Raw genomic sequence first — 18,029 nt, forward strand, 5'->3', positions numbered from 1 at the left:
CAAGTGCGAGACCAACTGGGAGGGGCGATCACCACCATTGTGCCTACCTTGATTGAGGGGCTGCCGGCGTGGATTGCAGGCGGCCAACAGGGGCCGCCCCCGGTTCCTAGCTTCACGGCTAGCTGCTACGTCTTGAGCTAGCGTTGGCTTTCCCCGAAGAGGAGAGGGTGATGCAGCAAGTGTAGCGTAAGTATTTCCCTCAGTTTTGAGAACCAAGGTATCAATCCAGTAGGAGGCTCCTCAAAAGTCCCACGCACCTACACAAACAAACTAAGAACTCGCAACCAACACAATAAAGGGGTTGTCAATCACTTCACGGCCACTTGCGAAAGTGAGATCTGATAGAGATAGTATGATAAGATAAATATATTTTTCGTATTTTATAATATAGATGCAAAAAGTAAAGATGCAAATAAAAGTAGATTGAAAGCAAATATGATAAGAGATAGACCTGGGGGCATAGGTTTCACTAGAGGCTTCTCTCAAGATAGCATAAGTATTACGATGGGTGAACAAATTACTGTCGAGCAATTGATAGAAAAGCGCATAGTTGTGAGATTATCTAGGCATGATCATGTATATAGGCATCATGTCTATAACAAGTGGACCGACTCCTGCCTGCATCTACTACTATTACTCCACACATCGACCGACTCCTGCTTGCATCTAGAGTATTAAGTTCATAAGAACAGAGTAACGCATTAAGCAAGATGACATGATGTAGAGGGATAAACTCATGCAATATGATTTAAACCCCATCTTGTTATCCTTGATGGCAACAATACAATACGTGTCTTGCAACCCTTTCTGTCACTGGGTAAGAACACCGCAAGATTAAACCCAAAGCTAAGCACTTCTCCCATGGCAAGAAAGATCAATCTAGTAGGCCAAACCAAACTGATAATTCGAAGAGACTTGCAAAGATAACTCAATCATACATAAAAGAATCCAGAGAAGATTCAAATATTATTCATAGATAAACTTCATCATAAACCCACAATTCACCGGATCTCGACAAACACACCGCAAAAAGAGATTACATCGAATAGATGTCCACAAGAGAGGGGCAGAACATTGTATTGAGATCCAAAAAGAGAGAAGAAGTCATCTAGCTAATAACTATGGACCCGTAGGTCTGTGGTAAACTACTCACAATTCATCGGAGGGGCAAGGATGTTGATGTAGAAGCCCTCCATGGTCGATTCCCCCTCCGGCAGAGTGCCGACGAGTCCAAGACGGGATCTCGCGGATACAGACGGTTACGGTGGTGGAAAATGTGTTTCGTGGTGCCCCTGGATGTTTTCGGGGTACGTAGGTATATATAGGAGGAAGAAGTATGTCGGTGGCCGCCCGAGGGGCCCACAAGACAGGGGAGCATGCCATACAGGGGGGCGGCCTCCTATCTTGTGGCCTCCTCGGCAGCTTCTTGACTTGCACTCCAAGCTCTCCGGATCACGTTCGTTCCAAAAATCACACTCCCGAAGGTTTCATTCCATTTGGACTCTGTCTGATATTCCTTTTCTTCGAAACACTAAAATAGGAAAAAAAACAGCAATATGGGCTGGGCCTCCAGTTTGTAGGTTAGTCCAGAAAATGATATAAATGTGTAAAATAAAGCCCATAAACATCAAAAAGGGGTAATATAATAGCATGGAACAATAAAAAAATTATAGATACGTTGGAGAAGTATCAAGCATCCCCAAGCTTAATTCCTGCTCGTCCTCGAGTAGGTAAATGATAAAAGGAGAAATTTTGATGTGGAATGCTACCTAGCCTAATTCATAATGTAATTTTCTTTATTGTGGCATGAATGTTCAGATCCAAATGATTCAAAATAAAAGTTCATATTGATAAAAGAAATAGTAACACTTCAAGCATACTAATCAAAGTAATCATGTGTTCTCAAAATAACATGGCAAAAGAAAGTTCATCCCTACAAAATCATATAGTTAGGCTATGCTTCATTTTCGTCACACAAAGATGTTCCCAACTTCTATACCCCCGATGACAAGCCAAGCAATTGTTTCATACTTAAATAATCTCAAACGTTTTCAACCTTCACGCAATACATGAGCGTGAGCCATGGATATAGCACTATGTGTGGAATAGAATATGATGATGGGGATTGTGTGGAGAAGACAGAAAAGGAGAAAGTCTCACATTGACGAGGATAATCAACGGGCTATGGAGATGCCCATCAATTGATGTCAACATGAGGAGTAGGGATTGCCATGCAACGGATGCACTAGAGCTATAAATAAATGCTCAACAAAAGAAAACTAGTGGGTGTGCATCCAACTTGCTTGCTCACGAAGACCTAGGGCATTTGAGGAAGCCCATCGTAGGAATATACAAGCCAAGTTCTATAATGAAAAATTCCCACTAGTATGAAAAAGACTACTTATGAGACTCACTATATGAAAAACATGGTGCTACTTTGAAGCACAATATATGAGACTCACTACATGAAGAACAAGGTGCTACTTTGAAGCACAAGTGTGGAAAAAGAGATAGTAGCATTGCCCTTTTTATTTATTTATTTTATATATTTTTCTTTTTCTTTTTTTTATTTTTTTTCTTTTTTCTTTTTTTTCTTGGGCCTTTCTTTTTTTCTTTTGGCCTTTCTTCTTTTTTTTCTTTGGGCAATGCTCTAAAAATGATGATCATCACAGTTCTATTTATTACAACATATGAATTACAACTCGAAACTAGAACAAGATATGACTCTATATGAATGCCTCCGGCGGTGTACCGGGATGGTGCAATGAATCAAGAGTGACATTTATGAAAAATAATGCATGGTGGCTTTGCCACAAATACGATGTCAACTACATGATCATGCAATGGCAATATGACAAAGTAATGTATGTCATGATGATGATAAACGGAACGGTGGAAAGTTGCATGGCAATATATCTCGGAATGGCTACGGAAATGCCATAATAGGTAGGTATGGTGGCTGTTTTGAGGAAGATATAAGGAGGTTTATGTGTGATAGAGCGTATCGTATCACGGGGTTTGGATGCACCGGCGAAGTTTGCACCAACTCTCAAGGTGGGAAAGGGCAATGCACGGTACCGAAGAGGCTAGCAATGGCGGAAAGGTAAAAGTGCGTATAATCCATGGACTCAACATTAGTCAAAAGAACTCATATACTTATTGCAAAAATTTAGAAGTCATCAAAAATCAAGTACTACGCGCATGCTCCTAGGGGGATAGATTGGTAGGAAAAGACAATCGCTCGTCCCCGACCGCCACTCATAAGGATGCACAAGCTAGGTACACTTCATGTTTCAAATTTGTTACATAACTTTAAACATACGTGCATGCTACGGGACTTGCTAACTTCAACACAAGCATTCTTTAAATTCATAATCACCCAACTAGCATGACTTTAATATCACTACCTCCATATCTCAAAACAATTATCAAGTATCAAGTTGATCATAGCATCCAATTCACTTCCTATGATAGTTTTTATTATACCCAACTTGGATGCTCATCATTCTAGGACCAACTTTATGATCATAGCAAAAACCATGTTGTTCTAAAAGACTCTCAAAATAATATAAGTGAAGCAAGAGAGACTAGCAATTTCTCCAAAATTAAGACACCACCATGCTCTAAAAGATATAAGTGAAGCACTAGAGCAAAAACTATCAAGCTCAAAAGATATAAGTGAAGCACATAGAGTATTCTAGCAAATTCTAATCAAATAGGATTGTCCCAAAAGGTGTGTACAGCAAGGATGATTGTGGCAAACTAAAAAGCAAATACTAATATAATACACGATGCTCCAAGCAAAACACATATCATGTGGCGAATAAAAATATAGCTCCAAGTAAAGTTACCAATGAACGAAGACGAAAGAGGGGATGCCTTCCCGGGGCATCCCCAAGCTTAGGCTTTTGGCTATTCTCGAATATGTTGGGGTGCCTTGGGCATCCCCAAGCTTATTATATTGCCACCCTTTATTCCATAGTCCATAAAAGCTTTACCCAAAACTTGAAAACTTCACAACACAAAACTCAACAGGAAATCTTATAAGCTCCGTTAGTGAAAGAAAACAAAACCACCACGTAAGGTACTGCAATGAACTAATTCTTTATTTATTTTGGTGTTAAACCTACTGTGTTCGAACTTCCTTATGTTTTATAAACTAATTTACTAGCCATAGATGCATTGAAATAAGCAAACAACACACGAAAAACAGAATCTGTCAAAAACAGAACAGTCTGTAGGAATCTGTAACTAACGCAAACTTCTGGAACTCTAAAAATCCTACCAAAATAGTACGTATTGTACAATTTGTTTATTGATCAGCAGCAAAAAGAATCAATGCAAAATCACGTTTCTGTGATTTATTGATGTTTTTCTCGTGAGCGCAAAGTTTCTGTTTTTCAGCAGAATCAAATAAACTATCATCGTAGGTTATCCTATAGGTTCTACTTGGCACAAACACTAACTAAAAGATAAAAACACATCTAATCAGAGAGTAGATGTAAGATTTATTACTAAACAGGAGCAAAAACAAAAAAAACATAAAGAAAATTGGGTTGCCTCCCAACTAGCACTATCGTTTAACGCCCCTAGCTAGGCATTGAGATTTCAACGATGCTCACATAAAAGAAAAGAATTGAAGCATAAACAGAGCATCATGAAACACGTGACAAACACATCTAAGTCTAACATACTTCCTATGCATAGGCATATTATAATCAAACAAATTTGCAAGGCATGCAAAAACTAGCATATTCAAGGAAGAAGAAAGAGACGATTGCAATCTCAACATGACGAGAGGTAATTTAGTAAGATAAAAATTTCTACGACCATATTTTCCTCTCTCAATTACATGTAGGATTATAAGCAAATTCAACAATATAACTATCACAAAACATATTCTCAACACGATCCACATGCATGCAAAGTTGACACTCTTCCAAAATAGTGGGATTAACATTAACTAAAGTCATGACGTCTCCAAACCCACTTTTATCAAAAACTTCATAAGATTGAACATTATCCAAATATGTGGGATCTAAAGTTGACACTCTTCCAAACCCACTTTCAGTATTATTGCAAAAATTATTATCAATCTCGTATTCATCAAGGGGCTCAAATAAATTTTCAAGATCATAAGAAAAATCACCCCAATCATGATCATTGCAACAAGTAGTAGACATAGGAAAACTAGCATCCCAAGCTTAGGGTTTTGCATATTATTAGCACAATTGACATCAAGAGAATTTATAGTAACATCATTGCAATCATGCTTTTCATTGAAGGAACTACTGAGTGTGGGTGCAATAGCAACGATCTCATGTTTAACATAAGGAACTATAGCAAATTCGTCTTCATAAATATTGGCATTATGGCCACAAGAATAGCAAGCATCATGTTCGTCAAGGGATATTTCAACCAAATCATCAGAATTATCATAATCTATAGATTCATGCATATCATTATTTTCTTCCAAAGCAATGGTCATTCTTTCAATAAATTCTTGGACATGGACATTATGAGCAAAGTTTTCATTGCAATATTTAAGTATGACGGAATTTTCAGACTTGTTAAGAGAAAAATCATTCTTTTCAATCAAAGAAGCAACTTCATGAGCACCCTTAAAAACGACAAATTCTTCAATTTGTTCGATATCATAGTAACTATAAACACCCTTTGCATAAGAAGATAAAATTTCATTATCATTGAACTCACATAGGTAGGGAAGGTGCTTTTAGGGTTCTTAGAGCAACAAGTAAAATCACAAATTTCACAAAGATTCCTAGCATAGCATAGCAAACTATTTATATGATATGATAATACCTTCCCCTTTTCAGACAAACGATGACGCGCAAAATGAGCATGCTCATCAAAAGATTTCCCATCAACTAGGCTAGTTGGGGTTTCAGCACGAGAGCATAAGGATCGAAGATGATCCAAGTAGAACACTTTAAGTGGATCCATATCAATAGATTTTTAGCAAGCAAAGATGCAAGCACATAGAAGGCATATGGAAACACGAGCAAACAAAAAGACAAGCAAAAGAGAGGAGAAGATTGGGAAAGAGAGGGTGAATAAAACGGCAAGGGTGAAGTGGGGGAGAGGAAAACGAGAGACAAATGGCAAATAATGTAAATGTGAGGGATATGGGTTTGTGATGGGTACTTGGTATGTCTTGACTAGAGCGAAGACCTCCCCGGCAATAGCGCCAGAAATCCTTCTTGCTACGTCTTGAGCTAGCGTTGGTTTTCCCCGAAGAGGAGAGGGTGATGCAGCAAGTGTAGCGTAAGTATTTCCCTCAGTTTTGAGAACCAAGGTATCAATCCAGTAGGAGGCTCCTCAAAAGTCCCACGCACCTACACAAACAAACTGAGAACTCGCAAACAACGCAATAAAGGGGTTGTCAATCCCTTCACGGCCACTTGCGAAAGTGAGATCTGATAGAGATAGTATGATAAGATAAATATATTTTGGGTATTTTATAATATAGATGCAAAAAGTAAAGATGCAAATAAAAGTAGATTGAAAGCTAATATGATAAGAGATAGACCCGGGGGCCATAGGTTTCACTAGAGGCTTCTCTCAAGATAGCATAAGTATTACGGTGAGTGAACAAATTACTGTCGAGCAATTGATAGAAAAGCACATAGTTATGAGATTATCTAGGCATGATCATGTATATAGGCATCACGTCCATAACAAGTAGACCGACTCCTGCCTGCATCTACTACTATTACTCCACACATCGACCAACTCCTGCCTGCATCTAGAGTATTAAGTTCATAAGGACAGAGTAACGCATTAAGCAAGCTGACATGATGTAGAGGGATAAACTAATGCAATATGATGTAAACCCCATCTTGTTATCCTCGATGGCAACAATACAATACGTGTCTTGCAACCCTTTCTGTCACTGGGTAAGAACACCGCAAGATTGAACCCAAAGCTAAGCACTTCTCCCATGGCAAGAAAGATCAATCTAGTAGGCCAAACCAAACTGATAACTCAAAGAGACTTGCAAAGATAACTCAATCATACATAAAAGAATTCAGAGAAGATTCAAATATTATTCATAGATAAACTTGATCATAGACCCACAATTCACCGGATCTCGACAAACACACCGCAAAAAGAGATTACATCGAATAGATCTCCACAAGAGAGGGGGAGAACATTGTATTGAGATCCAAAAAGAGAGAAGAAGCCATCTAGCTAATAACTATGGACCCATAGGTCTGTGGTAAACTACTCACAACTCATCGGAGGGGCAAGGATGTTGATGTAGAAGCCCTCCATGGTCGATTCCCCCTCCGCAGAGTGCCGGCGAAGGCTCCAAGATGGGATCTCGCGGATACAGAAGGTTACGATGGTGGAAATTGTGTTTCGTGGTGCCCCTGGAAGTTTTCGGGGTACGTAGGTATATATAGGAGGAAGAAGTACGTCGGTGGCCGCCCGAGGGGCCCACGAGACAGAAGGCGCGCCCTACAGGCCGGGGGGCGGCCTCCTATCTCGTGGTTTCCTTGGCAGCTTCTTGACTTGCACTCCAAGCTCTCCGGATCACGTTCGTTCCAAAAGTCACCCTCCCAAAGGTTTCATTCCGTTTGGACTCCATTTGATATTCCTTTTCTTCGGAATACTGAAATAGGCAAAAAAACAGCAATATGGGCTGGGCCTTCGGTTAGTAGGTTAGTCCCAAAAATGATATAAATGTGTAAAATAAAGCCCATAAACATACAAAAGGGGTAATATAATAGGATGGAACAATAAAAAATTATAGATACGTTGGAGACGTATCACTAGCAACTCGCACAATGCGCAGGCGGCACCATTGGTGTCTCCAGCAGAGGCGGTATTGGTGTCTCAGGCGCCGGCGCGGGCATTGGAGCTTATTAATGCACCCAGGTGTGCGAAGAATACGCCGGCCGACACCTCAGCAGCAAGCGGCCCCTCCGTCACTTGCACGCCCGCCGTTGGCGGTGCCTCGACATTAGCCGAGCTCGATGCCATCACGGTAACTAAGCCTCTCGGCCGATGACTTCATCTCCTTGCCTTTGAGTGGGCATCCCCTGACGCCCTACATGTTTTCGCAGGGCACCGACGCCGACGTTCCATGCACTCTCCTGCACTTCGTGGGCGGCGAGTTGATCGATGTCGCCAAGGGCAGAATCATTCAACCGGGCAACCCCGTGTTCCATGGTAATCCGACGCCACCCACCGTGTATAGGGTTCAACTGGTTCGGGTGCTGCCAGGCTGCGATGACTTGTTACCTCCATTGCGACCCGCTGGGGCCGACGAAGATGATGTGATGACCCTCAGCGCATGTTTAAGCTGGCCCCTCCTTTGGCCGAAGAGCCAGATTCGTTTGGGGGCGGGGGACACCACCCCACAGACAACACCTCCAGTCGTGCCGGCGCCAAGCCATGGCAAGACCGCCGCAACGCTACCGGACATGGCAGACATGCATATGGCACAGGATCCGGACATGCATATGGCACAGGATCCGGACAACGACGACGACGGTACATTTACCAAGGTCGATATGTACTTTGCCAAACATGGGTACGGTGACGAATTCTTGGGGCCTCCTTCTCAAGAACCCAACCCTGCAAAATATGACCACGATCTAGCTGGTACCGCGGAGAAACCCAATTGCAACAGGCGTCGTCTGGCATTCAATTCTCAGGAGACGCCTCCAGCTGCCGCCTTCACCGAGCCTCAGATAGCCGAGGTGCGAAATATTATCAGCCCCAACAAACTCAAGAAGGTGGTCTCTGAGCAGAACTCGATCCCATTGTTGGGGAACATAGTAATTTCAAAAAAAATCCTACGCACACGCAAGATCATGGTGATGCATAGCAACGAGAGGGGGAGTGTATCTTCATACCCTTGAAGATCGCTAAGCGGAAGCGTCTATTAACGCGGTTGATGTAGTCGTACATCTTCACGATCCGACCGATCCAAGTACCGAACGCACGGCACCTCCAAGTTCTGCACACGTTCAGATCGATGACATCCTCGCCTTCTCGATCCAGCAAGACGGGCGAAGTAGTAGATGAGTTCCGGCAGCACGACGGCGTGGTGACGGTGTTGGTGAAGAATAATCTCCGCAGGGCTTCGCCTAAGCACTACGGAAACTACGACAGAGGATAAACCAGAGGGGACGGGGTTGCCGGCACATGGCTTGGTGTTTCTTGATGTGTCTTTGGTGCTAGCCCCGCCCCTCTATTTATATGTTGAGCCATGGGGTCGAAACTTGGAGCAAAAGCCTCCTCAAAGTCGGTTTTGCCCGAAAGGCAAGTGTCCCACTCGGACTCCGGTACCAAACGCCACAATCCTTGGCGTCTGGCCCAGACGCCATGGGCCTTGGCGTCTGGCCCAGGGCCAGACGCCAGGGTCTCCGGCGTTTGGCCCCGTGGCCACCGCAAAACTCCTTTTGCACCGACTTATAGCCCCGTGGGCCTGACCCCTTGGCCTAACCATATCATCCAATATATGAATCTTTACCTCCAGACCATTCTGGAGCTCCTCGTCATGTCCGTGATCTCATCCGGGACTCCGAACAATATTCGGTCACCAACATACATAACTCATATAATACTATATCGTCAACAAACGTTAAGCGCGCGGACCCTACGGGTTCGAGAACTATGTAGACATGACCGAGACATTTCTCTGGTCAATAACCAATAGCGGAACCTGGATGCCCATATTAGCTCCTACATATTCTATGAAGATCTTTATCGGTCGAACCGCATAACAACATACGTTTGTTCCCTTTGTCATCGGTATGTTACTTGTCGGAGATTCGATCGTCGGTATCTCAATACCTAGTTCAATCTCGTTACCGGCAAGTCTCTTTACTCGTTCCGTAATACATCATCCTGCAACTAACTTATTAGTTGCAATGCTTGCAAGGCTTATAGTGATGTGTATTACCGAGTGGTCCCAGAGATACCTCTCCGACAATCGGAGTGACAAATCCTAATCTTGAAATACGCCAACCCAACAAGTACCTCCGGAGACACCTGTAGAGCACATTTATAATCACCCAGTTACGTTGTGACGTTTGGTAGCACACAAAGTGTTCCTCCGGTAAACGGGAGTTGCATAATCTCGTAGTCATAGGAACATGTATAAGTCATGAAGAAAGCAATAGCAACATACTAAACGATCAAGTGCTAAGCTAACGGAATGGGTCAAGTAAATCACATCATTCTCCTAATGATGTGATCCCGTTTAATCAAATGACAACTCATGTCTATGGTTAGGAAACACAACCATCTTTGATCAATGAGCTAGTCAAGTAGAGGCATACTAGTGACACTATGTTTGTCTATGTATTCACACATGTATTATGTTTCCGGTTAATACAATTCTAGCATGAATAATAAATATTTATCATGAAATGAGGAAAAAATAATAACTTTATTATTGCCTCTAGGGCATATTTCCTTCAGTCTCCCACTTGCACTAGAGTCAATAATCTAGTTCACATCACCATGTGATTTAACACCAATATTCACATCTGTATGTGATTAATACTCATAGTTCACATCGTCATGTGATCAACACCCAAAGGGTTTACTAGAGTCAATAATCTAGTTCACATCACTATGTGATTAACACCCAAAAAGTACTAAGGTATGATCATGTTTTGCTCGTGAAAGAAGTTTAGTCAACAGGTCTGTCACATTCAGAGCCGTATGTATTTTGCAAATATTCTATGTCTACAATGCTCTGCATGGAGCTACTCTAGCTAATTGCTCCCACTTTCAATATGTATCCAGATTGAGACTTAGAGTCATCTGGATTAGTGTAAAAGCTTCTATCGATGTAACTCTTTACGACGAACTCTTTTACCACCTCCATAATCGAGAAACATCTCCTTAGTCTTCACTAAGGATATTCTTGACCGCTGTCCAGTGATCTACTCTTAGATCAAAATTGTATTCCTTTGCCAAACTCAGAGCAAGGTATACAATAGGTTTGGTACACAGCATAGCATACTTTATAGAACTTATGGCTGAGGCATAGGGAATGACTTTTCATTCTCTTTCTATTTTCTTCCATGGTCGGGTTTTGAGTCTTACTCAACTTCACACCTTGCAACGCAGGCAAGAACTCCTTCTTTGACTGTTCCATTTTGAATTACTTCAAAATCTTATCAAGGTATGTTCTCATTGAAAAATCTTATCAAGCGTCTTGATCTATCTCTATAGATCTTGATGCTCAATATGTAAGCAGCGTCACCGAGGTCTTTCTTTGAAAAACTCCTTTAAAATATTGCTTTATGCTTTCCAGAAAATTCTACATTATTTCTGATGAACAATATGTCATTCACATATTCTTATCAGAAAGGTTGTAGTGCTCCCACTCACTTTCCTGGAAATACAGGCTTCACCATAAGTCTGTATAAAACTATATGCTTTGATCAACTCATCAAAGCGTATATTCCAACTCCGAGATGCTTGCACCAGTCCATAGATGGATCGCTGGAGCTTGCACATTTTGTTAGCTCCTTTAGGATTGAAAAAAAACCTTTTGGTTGCATCATATACAACTCTTCTTTAATAAAATCCATTAAGGAATGCAGTTTTGACATCCATTTGCCTTTCATAAAATATGGCAATTGCTAACATGATTCGGACAGACTTAAGCATCGCTACGAGTGAGAAAACCTCATCGTAGTCAACACCTTGAACTTTGTCAAAAACCTTTTTCGATAAGTCTAGCTTTATAGATAGTAACACTACTATCAGCGTCTGTCTTCCTCTTGCCGATCATTGGGCAAGTCCACCAAAGTCCACACTCTATTCTCATACATGGATCCCATCTCAGATTTCATGGCCTTCAAGCCATTTCGCGGAATCTGGGCTCATCACCGCTTCCTCATAGTTCATAGTTTCATCATGGTCTAGTAACATGACTTCCAGAATAGGATTACCGTACCACTCTGAGGCGGACCGTACTCTAGAAGACCTACGAGGTTCTTTAGTAACTTGATTTGAAGTTTCATGATCATCATCATTAGCTTCCTCAATTGGTGTAGGCATCACTCGAACTGATTTCAGTGATGAACTATTTTTCAATTCGGGACAAGGTACTACTACCCCACCAAGTTCTACTTTTCTCCCACTCACTTCTTTCGAGAGAAACTCCTTCTCTAGAAAGGATCCATTAGAAACAAATATTTTTCCTTTGGATCTGTGATTAGAAGGTGTACCAACAGTCTCCTTTGGGTATCCTATGAAGACGCATTTCTTCGATTTGGGTTCGAGCTTATCAGGTTGAAACTTTTTCACATAAGCATCGCAACTCCAAACTTTAAGAAATGACAGCTTAGGTTTATTGCTAAACCATAGTTCATACGGTGTCGTCTCAACGGATTTAGATGGTGCCCTATATAACGTGAATTCAGCTATCTCTAATGCATAACCCCAAAAATGATATTGGTAAATCGGTAAGAGACATCATTGATCACACCATATCAAATAAAGTGCAGTTATGACGTTCGGACAGACCGTTACGTTGTGGTGTTCCAGGTGGCATGAGTTTGTGAAACTATTCCACATTATTTTAACCGAAGGCCAAACTCGTAACTCAAATATTCATCTCCACAATCAGATTGCAGAAACTTTATTTTCTTGTTACAATGATTTTCCACTTCACCCTGAAATTCTTTGAACCTTTCAACTGTTTCAGACTTATGCTTCATCAAGTAGATATACCCATATCTGCTCAAATCATCTGTGAAGGTCAGAAAATAACGATACCCGCCACGAGCCTTAATACTCATTGGTCTGCATACATCAGTATGTATTATTTCCAACAAGTCAGTTGCTCGTTCCATTGTTCCGAAGAACGGAGTTTTAGTCATATTGCCCAAAAGGCACGGTTCACAAGCATCAAATGATTCATAACCAAGTGATTCCAAAAGTCCATCTATATGGAGTTTCTTCATGCGCTTTACACCAATATGACCCAAACGGCAGTGCCACAAATACTTTGCACTATAATTATCAACTTTGCATCTTTTGGCATCAGTATTATGAATATGTGTATCACTACGATCGAGATCCAACAAACTATTTTCATTGGCTGTATAACCATCAAAGGTTTTATTCATGTAAACAGAACAACAATTATTCTTTGACTTTAAATGAATAACCATATTGCGATAAACATGATCAAATCATATGCATGCTCAACGCAAACGCCAAATAACATTTATTTAGGTTCAACACTAATCCCGAGAGTAGAGGGAGTGTGCGATGTTGATCATATCAATCTTGGAACCACTTCCAACACACATCGTCACTTCACCCTCAACTAGTTTCTGTTTATTCTGTAACTCCTGTTTCGAGTTAGTAATCTTAGCAACCGAACAAGTATCAAATACTCAGGGGTTACTATAAACACTAGTAAGGTACACATCAATAACCTATATATCAAATATACCCTTGTTCACTTTGCCATCCTTCTTATCGACCAAATATTCAGGGCATTTCCGCTTCCAGTGACCATTCCCTTTGCAATAGAAGCACTTAGTTTCAGGCTTTGGTCCAGCTTTGGGCTTCTTCACGGGAATGCCAACTTGCTTGCCATTCTGCTTGAAGTTCCCTTTCTTTCCCTTTGCCCTTTTCTTGAAACTAGTGGTCTTGTCAATCATCAACACTTTATGCTCTTCTCTTGATTTCTACCTTCGTCGATTTCAGCATCACGAAGAGCTCGAGAATCATTTTCGTCATCCCTTGCATTATAGTTCATCACAAAGTTCCAGTAACTTGGTGATGGTGACTAGAGAACTCTGCCAATCACTATCTTATCTGGAAGATTAACTCCCACTTGATTCAAGCGATTGTAGTACTCAGACAATCTAAGCACTTGCTCACTAGTTGAGCAATTCTCCTCCATCTTTTAGGCGAAGTATTTGTCAGAGGTCTCATACCTCTTGACACGGGCATGAGTCTGAAATATCAATTTCATCTCATGGAACATCTCATATGTTTCGTGATGTTTCAAAAATGTTTTTGTAGTCCCGGTTCTAAGCCATAACGCATGGTGCACAAAACTATCAAGTAGTCATCATATTGAGCTAGCCAAATGTTCATAACGTCTGCATCTGCTCCTGCAATAGGTCCGTCACCTAGTGGTGCATCAAGGACATAATTCTTCTGTGCAGCAATGAGGATAAACCTCAAATCACGAACCGAGTCCGCATCATTGCTACTAACATCTTTCAACATAGTTTTTCTCTAGGAACATATAAAAAACATAGGGAAGCTATAACGTGAGCTATTGATCTACAACATAATTTGCAAAAATCTACCAGGACTAAGTTCATGATAAATTAAAGTTCAATTAATCATATTACTTAAGAACTCCCACTTAGATAGAGATCCCTCTAATCCTCTAAGTGATCACGTGATCCAAATCAACTAAAGCATGTTCGATCATCACGTGAGATGGAGTAGTTTCAATGGTGAACATCAATATGTTGATCATATCTACTATATGATGCATGCTTGACCTTTCGGTCTCCGTGTTCCGAGGCCATATCTGTATATGCTAGGCTCGTCAAGTTTAACCTGAGTATTCTGCGTGTGCAACTGTTTTGCACCCGTTGTATTTGAACGTAGAGCCTATCACACTCGATCATCACGTGGTGTCTCAGCACGAAGAACTTTCGCAACGGTGCATACTCAGGGAGAACACTTCTTGATAATTAGTGAGATATCATCTTAAAATGCTACTGTCAATAAAAGCAAGATAAGATGCATAAAGGATAAACATCACATGCAATCAATATAAGTGATATGATATGGCCATCATCATCTTGTGCTTGTGATCTTCATCTCTGAAGCACCGTCATGATCACTATCATCACCGGCGCGACACCTTGATCTCCATCGTAGCATCGTTGTCGTTTCGCCACCTATTGCTTCTACGACTATTGCTACCGCTTAGTGATAAAGTAAAGCAATTACAGGGCGATTGCATTTCATACAATAAAGAGACAACCATATGGCTCCTGCCAGTTGCCGCTAACTTGGTTACAAAACATGATCATCTCATACAATAAAATATAGCATCACGTCTTGACCATATCACATCACAACATGCCCTGCAAAAACAAGTTAGACGTCCTCTACTTTGTTGTTGCAAATTTTACTGGCTGCTACGGGCTGAGCAAGAACCGTTCTTACCTACACATCAAAACCACAATGATAGTTCGACAAGTTAGTGCTGTTTTAACCTTCTAAAGGACCAGGCGTAGTCACACTCGGTTCAACTAAAGTTGGAGAAACTGACACCCGCCAGCCACCTGTGTGAAAAGCACGTCGGTAGAACCAGTCTCGCGTAAGCGTACGTGTAATGTCGGTCCGGGCCTCTTCATCCAACAATACGGCCGAACCAAAGTATGACATGCTGGTAAGCAGTATGACTTGTATCGCCCAAAACTCACTTGTGTTCTACTCGTGCATATAACATCTACGCATAAAACCTGGCTTGGATGCCATTGTTGGGGAACGTAGTAATTTCAAAAAAATTCCTACGCACATGCAAGATCATGGTGATGCATAACAACGAGAGGGGGAGTGTATCTTCATACCCTTGAAGATTGCTAAGCGGAAGCGTTTATCAACGCGGTTGATATAGTCGTATGTCTTCATGGTCCGACCGATCCAAGTACCGAACGCACGGCACCTCCGAGTTCTGCACACGTTCAGCTCGACGACGTCCTCGCCTTCTCGATCCAGCAAGACGGGCAAAGTAGTAGATGAGTTCCGGCAGCACGACGGCGTGGTGACGGTGTTGGTGAAGAACAATCTCCGCAGGGCTTCTCCTAAGCACTACGGAAAGTATGACGGAGGATAAACTAGAGTGGACGGGGTTGCCAGCACACGGCTTGCTGTTTCTTGATGTGTCTTTGGTGCTAGCCCCACCCCTCTATTTATATGTTGAGCCCTGGGTCGAAACTTGGAGCAAAAGCCTCCTCAAAGTCGGTTTTGCCCGAAAGGCAAGAGTCCCACTCGGACTCCAGGACCAAACGCCACAATCCTTGGCATCTGTCCTAGACGCCATGGGCCTCGGCGTTTGGCCCAGGGCCAGACGCCAGGGTCTCCGGCATTTGGCCCCGTGGCCTCCGCAAAACTCCTTTTGCACCGACTTATATCCCCGTGGGCCTGACCCCTTGGCCTAACCATATCATCCAATATATGAATCTTTACCTCCGGACCATTCTGGAGCTCCTCGTCATGTCCGTGATCTCATTCGGGACTCCGAACAACATTCGGTCACCAACATACATAACTCATATAATACTATATCGTCAACGAACGTTAAGCGTGCGGACCCTACGGGTTCGAGAACTATGTAGACATGACCGAGACATTTCTCTGGTCAATAACCAATAGTGGAACCTGGATGCCCATATTGGCTCCTACAAATTCTACTAAGACATTTATCAGTCGAACTGCATAACAACAAACGTTTGTTCCCTTTGTCATCGGTATGTTACTTGCCCGAGATTCGATCGTCGGTATCTCAATACCTTAGTTCAATCTCGTTACCGGCAATTCTCTTTAATTGTTTCGTAATACATCATCCCGCAACTAACATGTTAGTTGCAATGCTTGCAAGGCTTATAGTGATGTGTATTACCGAGTGGTCCCAGAGATACCTCTCCGACAATCGGGGTGACAAATCCTAATCTCGAAATACGCCAACCCAACAAGTACCTTTGGAGACACCTTTATAATCACCCAGTTACGTTGTGACATTTGGTAGCACACAAAGTGTTCCTCCGGTAAACGGGAGTTGCATAATCTCGTAGTCATAGGAACATGTATAAGTCATGAAGAAAGCAATAGCAACATACTAAATGATCAAGTGCTAAGCTAACGAAATGGGTCAAGTCAATCACATCATTCTCCTAATGATGTGATCCCGTTTAATCAAATGACAACTCATGTCTATGGTTAGGAAACATAACTATCTTTGATCAACGATCTAGTCAAGTAGAGGCATACTAGTGACACTATGTTTGTCTATGTATTCACACATGTATTATGTTTCCGGTTAATACAATTCTAGCATGAATAATAAACATGTTGGAGATCGTTGCAGAAAATAAAAAATGTCTACGCCTCACCAAGATCAATCTATGGAGTCATCTAGCAACGAGAGAGAGAGGAGTGCATCTACATACCCTTGTAGGTCGCGAACAGAAGTGTTCAAGAGAACGGGGTTGATGGAGTCGAACTCGTCGTGATCCAAATCACCGATGATCCTAGTGCCGAACGGACGGCACCTCCGTGTTCAACACACATACAGAGCGGAGATGTCTCCCGCGCCTTGATCCAGCAAGGAGGAGGGAGAGGTTGAGGAAGAGAGCTCCAACAGCATACGACGGCGTGGTGGTGATGGAGCGGTAGTACTCCTGCAGGGCTTCGCCAAGCTTTTGCGGAGGAGGAGAGGTGTTGGGGAGGGGAGGGGTTGTGCCTTGAACATGGTGCTGCAGCCCTCCCCTCACCCCTCTATTTATAGGAGGAGGGGGAAGGGTGCCGGCCCCCTCTAGATGAGATCTAGAGGGGGCGGCGGCCAAGGGGGGGACTTTCCCCCCAAGCAAAGGGGACGCCCCCTTTAGGGTTCCCCACCCCCCCAACCCTAGGCGCATGGGCCCAAGGGGGGATGCGCCCAGCCCTCCAAGGGCTGGTTCCCTTTCCACTACGGCCCATGAGGCCCTCCGGGAGAGGTGTCCCCTCCCGATGGACCCCCAGAACCCTTCTGGTGGCCCCGGTACAATACCGGTATGGCCCGGAACTTTTCCGGTGACCATATGACTACTTGCCATATATAAATCTTCACCTCCGGACCATTCCAGAACTCCTCGTGACATCCAGGATCTCATCCGGCACTCCGAACAACATTCGGTAATCACATACAAGTCTTCCTAATAACCCTACCGTCATCGAACCTTAAGTGTGTAGACCCTACGGGTTCGGGAATCACGCAGACATGACCG

The sequence above is a fragment of the Triticum dicoccoides genome, chromosome 6B (genome assembly GCF_002162155.2).
Source record: "Triticum dicoccoides isolate Atlit2015 ecotype Zavitan chromosome 6B, WEW_v2.0, whole genome shotgun sequence".
In the NCBI taxonomy this organism is placed as follows: Eukaryota; Viridiplantae; Streptophyta; class Magnoliopsida; order Poales; family Poaceae; genus Triticum; species Triticum dicoccoides.